General features: G+C 38.7%; 1 protein-coding gene across 3 annotated transcripts in view; it reads right to left on the bottom strand.

The window, feature by feature from the left end:
• EEFSEC (eukaryotic elongation factor, selenocysteine-tRNA specific) overlaps window positions 1-14,429 on the bottom strand; it is a 127,514-nt gene that overhangs the window by 57,566 nt on the left and 55,519 nt on the right. The window lies entirely within an intron of this gene.

A 14,429-nucleotide genomic window follows, 5' to 3' on the forward strand; every position in this document is an offset into this window, starting at 1 on the left:
ATAACGTATTTGTACAACACCGAGCACAACGAAATCCTGTAAACTATCACTGCAAAATAACTAGTAATACAAAAATCTACCACCTCCTACTCTAGGACATCCCATATATTTAAAAAAAAAAAAAAAGTCCTCAAAGATTTTTTGCAAAGATTTGAATGTTCATAAATATACGGCCAGCATCCCTCTCCCTAAAACGTGGGGTTCCACCTGTTAGGATTATCATAGAGAAACTGCCGCACTGGCCACCACTTATACTAAAAAATTTATTTTGCTCTTCCCAGATGCTATAAAATTTTGACCTTAATGAGCTTACTATTGCATTAGTTATTTCAAGGAGTTATCAAGGAGAAGAGAAGAATGGAATTTTTGAAGGGCTGAAACCTCAAAATTCAGATCCAAGAACTGAACTCTCCAGGGGAATGCTCCATTCCAGCAATCGTTTCTTTAGTATGCCTTTATCAATATACAATAGATTATACTGTAAATGCACACAGAACAACATTGCTAGAATACATCTCAACTCTCGGCACTTCTTTTTCTCTCTCCCTTTTCTTAGTAAGGATTCTACAGCTATCAAAAAGGTTCACAAATGCTACTGTGCAATTCTCAACATTCAAGCCATTAGTACCTGTCTTACTCAGCTGGAACTGTTCTCAAATCGATCTCCAACCACTGCCTGCCCCTTAGCAGCCCATCTTCTAATTCTAACCTACCCCATTTGTCTTCTAACTCCCAAAAGTAAGAAACAAAAAACACGCAAGCACTGATGAAGAGAATCCCAACCCAAAAGTTTGGACTCGGCAGATCTGGGCTTCATCCTCAGTATGTCACACAGCTTGGAGCACATCATCTAAGCTACACAACTCGGAACAGTCTAGAGAAGTTAACTTTATTAATTTTAATCACAGAATCATTTACTCACAGGATAATACTAAAAATACCTGCTTTTTTTCTGCATCTTGGATGCAACGCATAAGTAGAAACAAAATGGATTTTCACAAAGCCTGCTGCCCTATATGAAGGACAGATTATTTGGCTGCCAGCAAATCTTTGTATGTCTATTCCCAACGCCACCAAATCAAGCAACGCTAAGAGAAGACTGTAGGAAAAAAAAAAAAGGAAGAAAGAAAGACTCAGAGGGGAACAAATTGCAGAAACTTAAATCAAAATAGAGGAGTAGATGAAAAGTCTATTGGCTGAACGAAAACCTTCAGTAGTTAGAATATAAAGAGTTCTCCAAATAAGTCAGCAAAAAATGGTCACAGGCATATACAGAAAGCTGATTTTAAAACGTGGAAAAAAAATCCAGCAGCTGCACAGCTTCTACAAAACAACAGAAATCCTGTATTCCTTCCTGAAATCATAATTATACAAATAACAATGGCCATGAGCTTCACCACTACAAATATTGTTTGGGTTCCCTGGATCTCTGGCTGCTAACCAAACCCAAAAGAAATGCCCTTTTTCAGATTATAATAAATTATTATTGCAACATTTTTCAGATCAAATGCCACATGAATGCCTGTGGATTCTCCAAGAATCCAGAAGATATTATGAGAAGATGATCAAGAGGTGTGTTCACGTAAGAGGAAAACCCCTCACTAAAAAGCCCTGACCAAAATAGTTTGGTACGATCTTAATAAACGTCAGAACAGACTCAAAAAGGTATTCTAAACACTCACTAGGATTTCAGTTGCAAGCATTTTTATACCCAAATACATACTCATTATCCCTTTAGCCAAGGCTCCGCGGCAGTACAACCTATCCAGATGGATCAGGGAGCAACAATTTAGTATCTGCCTCCACCTCTCTGCTCACTACACAACTTGGGTCGTACCCCAAAGGCTGGGAGTACAGTGCCTTGAATCAGCCTTCTTTCATTCACTATAACCTACCCCTCCCTCTCCACTTTCAATCATTGTGATAGTTGCAACACTGGTTATACAAGTAATGTTTAAGGATTTAAAAAAAAAAAAAAAGAAAAAGAAAAATATTTTCTAAACGTATGTGTTCCAAAGAAATAAACAAGCGCTACAAGATCGAAATCACCATATGAAAAGTACCAGCCCAAACTACAGGGGTTTAAAGACTTCTGTGATTTCCTATGCAATAAGGCTAGCAGTAAATCTTCCACCGTCTACAACCAATAAAATGACAAGAACTAAGAAGTCTTCCATCCCTGTTGCTCCCCAATGCAAAACTGGAAGATGCACGAAAAGACCTATGCAGTTTTCTACCTTAAAACAAAGCCACAAAGATTCTTTACTTTATTACTAATATTCCAGTTCATAATACTACTTTTTAGAAACTACCCACCTAAACAGTTGAGTGAAATTATTACAGAACATTTGTCAGTCTCTAAAACGGCCTGAACGTACATTCCTCTGAAACATCTTTCAGAGAACTCAGATAACATTAAAGAATAAAAATTGTTTTTAAAAATACCTATTCTTGCATGCGTATACTCAGAATACATCTTAGCTTTTAATTAGGAATCTATGAAACATTCCTCAAAAGCACCATGCCTACTCACTCAAATTAACTCAAATTGATGGATCTGACATGCAGCCCATAAACAACCATCAGAAGGAGAATTAACAAGTACTTTTAAAATATTCACTTCACACGATTAAACTTTTTCAATGAGATCTGCAGTTCTCCACCATGGCATACAAATCTGGCTTGTATCGGAATACTAGGTGTGTTCTTCCACATTTCTCAGTGTTAAGCTACATTAGAAAGAGTATACAGCTATAAAGTGTCACTTTAAATGACAAAAGCTCGCTTTGGTTCCTATGTGCGGGAGAAACTTTGCGTGGAGTATCCATACAGGAGTATTTTCCAGTGTTGCAGGAAGCTTTAACAGGATGGCTCCCGTTCATACGTTGCTGATGGTCCTCACAGTCTCCAACGCAAGTTTCAAGAAAAGCCTTGGATCCTGACTAATTCGCTTTCAGAAAACAGTATCCTAATTAAAAACAAAAAAAAAAAACCCTGAAAATTCACAGAATCGAGTAAAGTAAAGCTTTTTCTCCCCGAACAAAGCAGATTACTTGAGAAGGCTGAAACTCTCTCAGAGGAGGCGGCTCCCCACCCCGGCCACGCTCACCAGAGCTTTAAGAATCGCCCAATTTCTTTGTAGCTGGGTCTGGCTTTCAGACAGGTCTGCTCGTCCTCGGTCACGTGAAGGGAAAGATGTGGCACTGCTCAGCCTACTGAAAATCAGCACTTCTTGCTGACCTATCTAGTATCTCACAAATGATTTAATCAGCCCATCTATATTTGTTTTAAATGTAAATAGGTTTTCCCCTTATATTCATGGTACCTATTCTGGCACCTGAAGTTCCCATACACGTATCAGAAAAAAAAGTAAATGTGAAGGACACATTCAAGCCCATTCCTCTTTTTCCTACATGTTCTCAGTACCATAATCAACTGTAAAAGGAGTTTGCGGCACAGCATCTTAACTGATCACAAACTCTGCTCCAAGAACTTAACATACGTAGGAATCAGACTCTGCGCAGAACGATGCCAGAGTGCGCTTAGGTGACTGGGGAGGTGGATCAGATCACACGAGAACCGAGTTGGAATTGCATTTCCTTCAAAAGGTCAGACGTGGAACCAGCGGAGAAGTGAATCAGTGAGTTGATCTGCACCCACTGGATCAAATAACAAGAGCCAGAGTAGCTTTAAATCACCAGCTTCCTGTTTTCTGAGCAGACCATGAACATCAGTACAGTATTTCATCCCATTTCACTCTGACCCCGACTGACAGAGATATTTGTCCGCGGTTTAAAATACTCCAAATGTAGGGGTTTTTTTCTTCAAAAGACCGAAGTACGTAACTAAAATTCATCTTTGTTTTGTCTGGCCTTTAAAATACAAACCTGGAAGCACTGAAAAGGATGCAACTGGCCCCCAGTATTCAATTTGTTTCTCTTATGCATCTCTAGTTTCCCTGCGTAAGGGATCCCCACGAGTTATAGTACAGTTCTAAACTTCCCCATATTTTCTTTAGGTTTACAACGACGGAAGTTTCAAGCGGGGAGCTGGGGTTGGATCGCTCCGTCCACCCATTTACCAACAGAATGAGGTTAAATACTTCAGAGCATTCTGTCCTGAGCAATAGGAATTCCCACCTGAGGCCAGCTATGACCAATACCTTTGGCATTTCTTTGCGTTTATTTCAAGCACCTAGGTTTTGTCCTCAAAACGCTGTCTGTAAAACAGCTTCTATCTCATCTTGTCCATGAAAATAATGCAAGGCCCTTTTTACCAATCCACTAGAGAGAGACATATTTTACTCTTCCTTTGGGGAACTGGGCATTTAGATGCAAAAAACAAAGTGTACAATATTGAGTGCAACTTCAAAGAGTCAGACTTTATTGCATGCAAACAATGTGGGTAAACACGGAAAACTTGGATACCATTATAAAACTTGCTACAAACTTTGCTAAAAAATTCACTCACATTTTGTTTTCTAATAATGGCACAAGGGAACTGATTGTATCTCATCAGGAGCCATGTGTTGAAATCTTACATCATTTGCAAAGGGATTTGCTTCGCTTTTTAAATTTTATTTGTATAGTCACAGTAATGTTCTTAAAGCATTATGTAAAGGTCTATAAAGAGCGAGAAATAAGAAATTTGTGTTCAAATACAGATTAAAAAAATGCAAAATAAAAACCAAAAGCACCCAAACAGTTCAGCCCTTGAGAAAACAAATGCATTCAATATAAGAAGAGAACCCATTATTTGAAGACCAAAGGAAAAGCCCACTACGATTTTCAAAGCAGTTTAGTACAGACTAATAGAAATCAGGATACAGAAAAAGTCCACTAATGACTTTTTCCCCTGATATGTCAGAGCTTCTTTTCCTTTATTTATCCAACTTCCATTAAGTTATCAACCATATGCCATTGCTCATAGCTTCTTCAGATAAGAACCTAGTCATCCTGCTGTTGTGAGTGCGTCTTTCTGATTTAAAAGATACAGCAACCATACTTCCCTGTAATACTGATGAGAAACTGCAACGTTAAAATAATTAGTCTTAATAACCTATTACAGAAAATACTGATTATAAATGCAGTGTTTATAAAGGGAATATTATATATGTATTACAAAAAAGACCTCGCTTCAGATGCAGAGGACTCCAGCCAGTCTAAAATAAAGATCGCACCTCTGAGCCCAGCTGCGAAGAGCTGCATCTTTAAACTTACATCCAAGAAGGGAGAAGAACAGATAAACTAAGAAAGCACTGTTTCAGCCCTGAGGTTTAGAAATGCATCAAGAGCAAAGCCTGCCTGAACCAGCATCCTTGAGAGGTGACCATACGCGGCAGCAGAGTGCCAAATACAAGAAACACCACCTTAATATCCTCCAGTAGAAATGCCTGCCTACAGCTGAAGAGGAGCAGCGAACTAAGGACTGCCTTCCTCCTTATTGCTCTACTTCAAATCCAAATAAAGAATTGCTTCCAGTATCATCTCTTGGTGGTCACAGGACATCAAGCTACGCTGTCAAAAAAAATGCAGCCCGCATGCCTGAAAGGCTATCACAATTTTTAGGTTTCAGCCAACCCTTGTCTATGCACGTACACTAAAACTCAACAAAACTCTAATTCAGACATAAGACTGCTCTTACACGCCAACAGATCTTTTCATAAATTCTCTTCTAAACATGAAGCATGACAAATTCTTTGCTTTATGGGGGATGACTATTCGCAAGCAAAGCTGAGTCCTATACGTGAGTAAGCAGCAATATGTTTAGCGAAGGCAGCAAACCATTCCTGTTTGAAAGCATCCAAAGGGCACCTAGGCTGTGAAGGCACAGGAGAGCAACAACGAGCTTTCAGAAATCACGAGTCAAGATCTCTGCCCTACTCCATCCACATCCTCCATCCCAATAAATAGAAAAATCTTTTATTTTAAAAGTTAAGATATGGAATATTTTCTTAATTCTGAGATGCCTTTGGGGTTCATGTCATATCTCGGTGAACACTTGAGAAACATTAGTTCCAGATCTTCAACCAGGATTTCAGAACAGCATAAAATGGAGCTGAAACAGGAGCTGCAAACAGCATGTTGTTGAACACAATCACACGATGCAAACTTTGCCCATGCTCAGCTTGTGGAAAGCCACCTCTTCCAAGTCAACATCACACCAGCAGGTAGGACCAACTACAAAGAGTAGAAACCTCAAAGAGTGAGAAGTAATTCCAAGTTTGCAGGCGCTGCCAAGATCATATGGCTTAATAACAATTTTCTGAAAGATCTTTATTATTTCTAGAATCTATTATTTGTACATGGCCTCACTTTGCCTCAGGTGGGAAAGGAACTTAGCATCTGGAGGAAAAACTATTTCACACAGAATGATTCTTAATTTTTTTAAGTGAGGTTTATAAAGGCATCGCCATATGAACACTGTGGCCACACGTAATGCCACACACGTGCTATCAGATTTCATTCGATATATTCCTCCTCCTGACAAAATAACACTACTGCCTGAAGAGCCTGCACTGCAACACTAGAATAAAGCAATGTAAAAAGGGACACTAAAATCCGTTTCGCTTAATTCCTTTCCCATCCTCTAAACCATGGCTACGCACCCAGTAAATAAAGCAGCAGGTCAATGATCTTACTCTCATGCTCCTCTGCTTTAATATTGTAACTGTAATTTAAATTACATAAATGCTATATTCATGCACACAATCACAAATCAAAAATTAGCAAGTATGAAGATTAAGATTTTACACCTAAAGTTAAGTGACCTTCTGCGCCTACGCGTTCTACTGCAGTCTTTAAGTATATAATCTCAAATTTTTTTCAACAGAACGAAATCCATCCCATGCCCAGGCTGGACAAAGCTCACTGAATAAGAAATCTGTCCTCTATTTCTTTACTTCCTGTGACTGAATTGCCCCGAATTCATTATTTACTGTAAACTATTAAATTCACTCCGGTTTGCATGTATGCTATCTCACTGGAGCATTTATTTGGTAAAATTCTGTCATCTTGTCACCCTTGTGATATAATGTGGCATTACGGCTCCCTGCAGATAAGAAACTCAACTGCGTAACTGGTCACAATCCAAATTCTCAAGAAAAACCTCAATGTCCAGTCTTTGAAAGCAAAAGGCTGATTTTTTCAGAATATTTATCATTTCATAGCAATTTTCCCCATTCACAGCAAAACTTCCAACATCCTCAACCACTTCAGCCAATTTTCAACTCTCACCAAAGCCCCCCCCCATACCTCCCCAGCTTCCACATGAGAACGCTGGGAGAGATGCCCCCCAAGCCTTACTAAAGTCATGGCTCTTCCTGTCTCTACGTTTCGCCACCGAAGGCAATCAGGCTGGTCAAGCACGATTTGTCCTCGCAGTATTTCCCAGTAATTACATGTTCTTAATACACTCTTTGGCTTCCACCTGGGATTCCCAAGGGGAACACCAAGAGCACTAAGCCCCCACCGCACCTTTACTTTCTCTCTGCATTGTGTCTTCTAGATTTGGGTGAATCTATTCGCATGGGGAGGACCACAGCCCCTTTATTCCTCTGGCCAGAAGAGCATGACAGCCGCACCTGTTGAACGCTTGGGGCTGTAGGTAGGGAAGACATCCCCACGCTCCAAGGACACGTGGAAGGAAGCAGAAGCCAGACACCTCCTATATATCCTTTCATCTCCAAATAACTATAATCCCTCATAGCTTTTTTTGTAACCGAAAAAGGAATCTTAAGATTTAAATATCCTTAAATTAAGCAGTACTGCTTGTGCCATCTATCACTACAGATGACAAAGTATGCATTTTTAAAAGCATAATATAATGCCAATGAGTTTAGCCAGCAAGTATCTAGGCAAAGAATGTCAGACCCATAGTAAAACTATGACACGGAATAAGCTTAACATATACGCCAATTAAAATTTCTGCAACTTATCAAAAATATTTCAATAAAAAATTTTCAAAGAAAAAAAATCCAAAAAGAAGTCAAAACCAATGCAAAATGATAGGTTAAAGAAAAGGCTGTCTGGAATTTTTTTCTTCCAAGAGAATGAACTGAATTCTTTTTTCCAAAGAGATTTAGGTTTAGAACAATAATAATACTTTTATCTGAAGACTTCAAAGTCACATGCAAAAGAATATATCACAGTAAACACAGGGTTGAAAGGTTTTATAGAAGAACTTCTACTGGGATTTTTTTTCTTCTTCTTCTTTAAAAGAAATTTGTTTACTACCAGTCTTTGAAAAGCATAAAAGGGAGGAAACTATAGGGTAAAGAAGTAAAACTTTTACGTGTAAGGAACACTTGGAGCTTTGTGAGAAGGCTGGTTTTGGTAGAATGTGCGACATGTAGCCCAATGTGAGTAATATTATATCTCAAATAAAAATCAGCCCATGAATATACATAATCCAAAAGGTAATTCTCCCAATCTCTGAAACGTAATGGAGCCACTCTAGATCACTGAGGCATGAATATTTACCGTATTCAGGCTTTACTGCTCTCGATCTGGGTTCAATTTTGCAAATTAAAATGAAGGCTCTGTGGATAGAGAGATTAAAGAAGAGCATCCCAAAGCCTGCCTGTTTCCTTGGTGTGGTAGCAGTGATCTGGTTACCCTTCTGTTAGGTTATTTCTTTTTACTTAATGGAGTAGGTCAAAAGCAATTGAGAGTGGAAAGGGGAGGTCATTATTGGGTCATAACCTTGGAGTTAAAGGCTCACTAAGGAAAACAAACACAGAGTGAACATAAAGCTGCATTTAAAAATAAAACCTGTAATGAAAAATAATATTTTCAGCGCTTTTCACTTCTATTTTGACAGGTCGAGGGGAAAAATAAGAAAAAAGTTCTTTTGCTCATTTCTTTCTCGCAAACAAAATTTTCCTTCCCTTCCCTAAAATAAGCTCGTTAATAAAAGCCATGATTTATACACAATGAAACAAAGGTGATGAATAATTACTGAGAGATCTGGTAGGCTTCATTAGCTGTGGCAAACGTTAACATTAATCGCGATGATTTGTACATTTTCTAGGAAATACTCAGAATATAAACACAACCGCATTTTAGTGCCGTGCAGCAAACAAGCAAACCCAAGTATGCACATCAGTACAAATCAAATGATATGGTGAATTCCTTGTACTAATTACAATCAAAACAAAAGCTACCTATGCTATGAAAAGGGAATTAATTGCTATCAGACACATATTTTTCATAATAATCCTTTTTCTGAAATAAAAACCAATTGGTATACAAAATCTTTATAGATTCTTTTCTTAGAGGTAGGATTTTTTTTGTTGACAAATTTTAATATAAGTCAGTAATAGTGATGAAGATTACACAAGTAAATTTGTGTCCTCTGCACTCGGCATTTTCCAAATCTCAGCAGCTGAATCCAGAGTAAAGAACAAATGGATTTCTCTCTACCACCGTGGCAAACAATACTAAGCTATAAAAGGAACAAAGCAGTATGGTGCAAAGTTTGATACAGCAAAACCAAATTCTAATGCACAGATACACAGCAAAAAAAAATAAAAAAATGCCCTGTTTACTGTAATGATTCCAAATAATCCATTGACGTGCAGCTGGGGGAAGAAAGGGGGCAGAACGGAAGAAGAGTGAAGGAAAGAATGAAGAGACTGCATCTTTTGAAACTGGAAATAAAGCCAAAAAGTAGTGGTCATCAGCTAGGAAAAACAGCGTTTACCATATAGAGGTGCCATTTCTTATGAAATAAGAAATTCACACTTTTTTTTGCCTCTGAGCTACGTCCTGGTACCAAAGGGTTACTGTGCTTTGAAACCTTCACCAACGGCCTTACTAAACATTTAATATTTTTCTTTCTGCTTTCTTAAAGGCCCCAGATGTGTTCTTGCAGATCAAAAGAGACCAACTTATAAAGCTAAACGAAATCAAGGGCTTTTGTTCCGAGGCATCGTTGCTGAACTAATTATTCCTGGATGTTGTTTAATGAAATAGCGGTGCCATATATTAAAACAGTTAACAGGATGAGTTGCGTGAGTTATAGGAAAGGTCTGATCTGGGATTATAAATTTAAGGTTTTCTTCAAAGGAGATGAAACGAACTACTCAGAACTCCCCAGTCCGTTCTGTCACTGGAAGACTGAAATAAAGGAACCCAAAAATGTATGAAAGCTGAAATATCATTCTACGTATTTACCCTTCGCTGAATGATAGAGCACTAAAGATGGGGGAGTTCAAAAAACTCCTGAGATTCTTTGAGATGGGGAAATGAAGATCTAAGTTATCCTGTCTATTCCCTGAATGCTCCAAAGCACAAGTTAAAATAAATACTGGTAAAGTCTTAAGAGAAGCTTCGTTTTAGATGTACGTACTCAAAACAAGAAAGGACTCCCATCTTGAACAACCCAATGCAAATAGTTACCAGATCAACTAAGTATTTTTATTACCAGGGAGAAACGGTGGGGGGAAGGCAAGCAAAGAGCTACTCCAACATAAAAATCTTGGTAGAACTGGATCTTTTACAACATTTTGCAGCCCCCAGCCTTTATTTTTGGTAAAATGCTTACTATTTAACTATAAATTTACCTTACTGAGAGAAACAAAAGACTCTCAAGTTCCCTAAGGACATCTCAGACTAGGGAAGGCAACTTTTCAGAACCGAAGGCTTATATACATTCAGACAATAAACACTTCACTTCCCCACTGATAGCCTCTTCTGTGTTTGTATTTTACAGCCTGACACCGGCCAACCCAACACTTGACACCTAATTAACAGACCTAGGAGCTGGAGGTCCATATATTGATCACACTAAATGGGATTAGCGCGAAATAAAAAGTTCAAAGGGTCTTGACCAAACTTCACCACAGCCCAGCTGTGACAGCTGCTATGAATTTGCGTATCCAGTGCCCCACATTTTTATTAAGAGGGGTCTGGCGCACAAGAGTACGCAGTAGCCTGTGAGATCACAAAGGTTCACCTAACAATGTCAGGCTCTGTAACTGTAGTGACTGACTGAGGAAAAAAAATCCTCTTGCTTGTTTGCATAGGTCTTTTTGATTAACTCATGAAAAGGGTCCCTCACCTCTCATACAACAAGCATTTACAAAAGACGTAGAGTTGCGACTTCTTTGCCTCCGCAGGATTTGTTAACTCGCTATGGAAGAGCTGTCCAATTTGAAAAAACCCTGGCCTTGATTCTGAAAGAAATTACTCCCAATACGTGCTGCAGACCTACCTAGTATATTCTCACAGTGACAACCAGAAGCTGTATTCAAACCATAGAATTCCAAACTATTATCTTCTCAACACACTTTCTATTTGTCTAAACCTCTCAGCCGTCATCAGGTGAATAAATATTTCTACATTTTACACACACCCACCCTTTTTTAGCGGCAGCCCTACTGGCGTGCTTTTTTAAAGCTTCATCGAGATCCAAAGAAATTACAACTATCACCAACGTATTTCCGTATTTCTGAGTACCCCATGCAAATGCATTTCTTATGTAAAACAAGCCACCTCATTTTCCAGTATCACAGACACCTGTAAAAGAAACACAGGAAACCTACTGCAACTCAGGGAAGGGAACAAGTCCATGGTGCGGAGATGTGAAAGCACCACTGAGGCACAGTGAACGCTCAACAGGATTCTCTTGGCTAATTTGGTGTTCACCAAAATATTCAGGATAAACTATGAACAAAAGGCAATTCTGCTTGTATTGGTGCTTTTGTTTATTGATTTGGTTTAGGATTCACTCTGTCAGAATATTTTCCAAAAAATTTGAGGAAAATCTGCTCTGGGAGTTTATACATCAATGACAAGGAAATGGTCCTCAGTCTGGAGGAAGAGACGGAAAACAGCTGACAATTTATAAATCATTTTAATCCATTATAGGTCTTTTAAAAGAAAGCTAAATGAGGTCCACGAAGGAACTTTAGGCTCACTGAGATCGCAACACGCCTGGGTAACAGACGAGACAGCACTAGAGCCATCACGCAAAAACACCTGAGAGCAAGTCACCAACAACAGAAGCTTAGTAGAAGCAAGGAGGGCAACCTGAAGCCTATGAAAGAAGAGTGGACTGTTAATGCTGGCACGTAAAGGTATTTCACGTAGCAAAGAACAATCTTCTACTACTTTATACGGTATTGTGGCACAGCAAAACCAGCTTTTCTTGCCTTTTGTTCCTCTCATTTTTTCTGTCTATGTGTACCTCTTCATCTGCTCGATTTCTTTCCTTGCAGAATCCTCCACTTCCTATCCTTCAGGTCCCACGGCTGTTGCCTGCCTGGTCACACCTGCTCAAACAACCTGCACTGAAATGGCCAATGACATTTCAAAGTACCACAATTGGGCTTCAAAATTAACATTCATTCCAAGACTGGAAGAAGATTTCACACGTGTCTGCTCTGCCTGCAGTCAGGACTGGAAAACTGCAACTGTCACTCCCACACAGTCTTGAAAGCTAGAACCTTTTCTTTTTAAATTAAAGTTGAAATTACGTGTAATCCAAAGCGTGCAGGCCACATGCAATTCTTTGAGATGACTGGATCCAGTCCAAAGGAAGCTTATCTAGCCTATCCACCAATGCAAAATTTTTTCCTTATTCACTATATTTTTTAGGTTGTTTTTTTTTGCCAGTGTATTTTTAAAAGTTTATCAGATTTTTCAGAAGTACTTCTTCATGACCAGGCTTCCTCATCTGCAGATTTTTCACTGTAGTCACTAACTCACAGACCCCATTTTCCCAAAATATTGGGGGATTAGGTACCTCCTCAACAGCACAAAACTCCACCATGACGTTGTTCTCTCCTCTCTTGATACACTATATATGTTGTAATCATATGCACCTTCCCAATTTAAGATGATTAAGAAATGCCCAGGGACAACCCACACACGCTATGGAGGCAGGTATCTCTGAAAAAAACGTACAAAATTAAGACGCCCAGTTAGGTTTGCTCGTTGCTAAAATCTAGGCGAGATTTTAGTATCAGAAGAGCATTTTAAAGGGAAACAAAGGCAAAAACTTGCAATTGAAAACACACCACTGTAACACCAAGAAGTTACTGCTGCTCTTTGTGCAGCGTCTCTGCTAAGGAGACCCCCACTGCACTGGCCACCACATCTACCGACTGTTCTGCCTTAGCCAAAACATTCTTCTCAAAAACCAAAACAGCATTTGCTCTCTTCTTTAAGGGCAACATTACGCAGAGGACATCGGCATTTATCTCAGTGCAAATCAATGATGAACTTGGTCTGCGCATGCAGGAGTCTCTTAAATATAGCAAAAGCGCTGTGTTCTTCCTATGTTATAAGTTTATATTCTCTTCATTCTAAAAGATGCATTAATGTTCTTCTACAGTAAATATAAATATAGAAGCTACTCATCACAGTGAGACTGCAAGATTCGGTTACTTGCAATTTTAGGAGACTGGATGAAGATACAATTCAGGATGCACCCTCCGGTCCTGTATTTGATGAGGTTTTTAGCACGAGTCAAACAGCTTGAAAAGAAAATATAATTTTACTGGAAGTGACTGGGTACCTTCATTTAGGAAGAAAAACATCTAACTAGAAAAGACTACAGTAAGTCAGCAGTGAACCTGAACCTAAGAACTGATCCTATCATTCAAAAGGAAAACGTCAACGTTAGAAACTCTTGCTACTACAGCCAATGTTGATTAGAGGAAATTAAGTCAGCAAGCTGGTACAACTGGTTGAAGTTTTATCACTGTCTTTCAACAGGAGGAATGGGGGAAAGATAATTTAAACACAGATGAGGCCAAAGATAAACAGAAAAATAAGAAAAGCTTTTAACTTGGCCATTAAGCCAAGTTTCCATAGTCACTCTAAGTAGATGCCTGCTCCAAACTAAAGAGCCCTAGCTTCAAAAATCAGTAAAACAAAAGTGAAGAAAAACATACATGCAATACTTAAGCATACATTTATATACCACTTACTCTATATCCTATGTGAAACACATGTACATTTCATAATCCTTCAGAAGATTAGATTTAGAGGAGAAAGAATTTTTTAAATTAAGTTTAATAGTTAGACAAAACGGCTGCTGTTAGTCACTTAACATTTTCATTTTTCTGTCTTTACTAAAAGGCAAACCAATACTGTACCACTAGAACGCTCTCTGTTCAATCAGTATCATCACTTCTTCCATCCTCTTTGAATACCATTTTATAACTATGACAGTTTTTTCTCCCTTTTCCTGCAAAAGGTAGGTACCACTTACCACCTTTGTTTTTTCTTATTTTATTAAGGCAGGATTCATTTTTGGAAGCGTTTGGAAAACGTTCCACTCCCTTTTTTCTAAAGATATTATTTAAAATCCCCAAAGGATGTTAATATTTACCGAAAGCATAGCGTTAGCCTTTTAGAATATCAAGTCTGACACATTATCTAAGGCAAAGACTAATTTCAGTTGCTTCAGAAGGAAAACGT

Source organism: Larus michahellis, chromosome 10 (genome assembly GCF_964199755.1).
Source record: "Larus michahellis chromosome 10, bLarMic1.1, whole genome shotgun sequence".
Lineage (NCBI taxonomy): Eukaryota > Metazoa > Chordata > Aves > Charadriiformes > Laridae > Larus > Larus michahellis.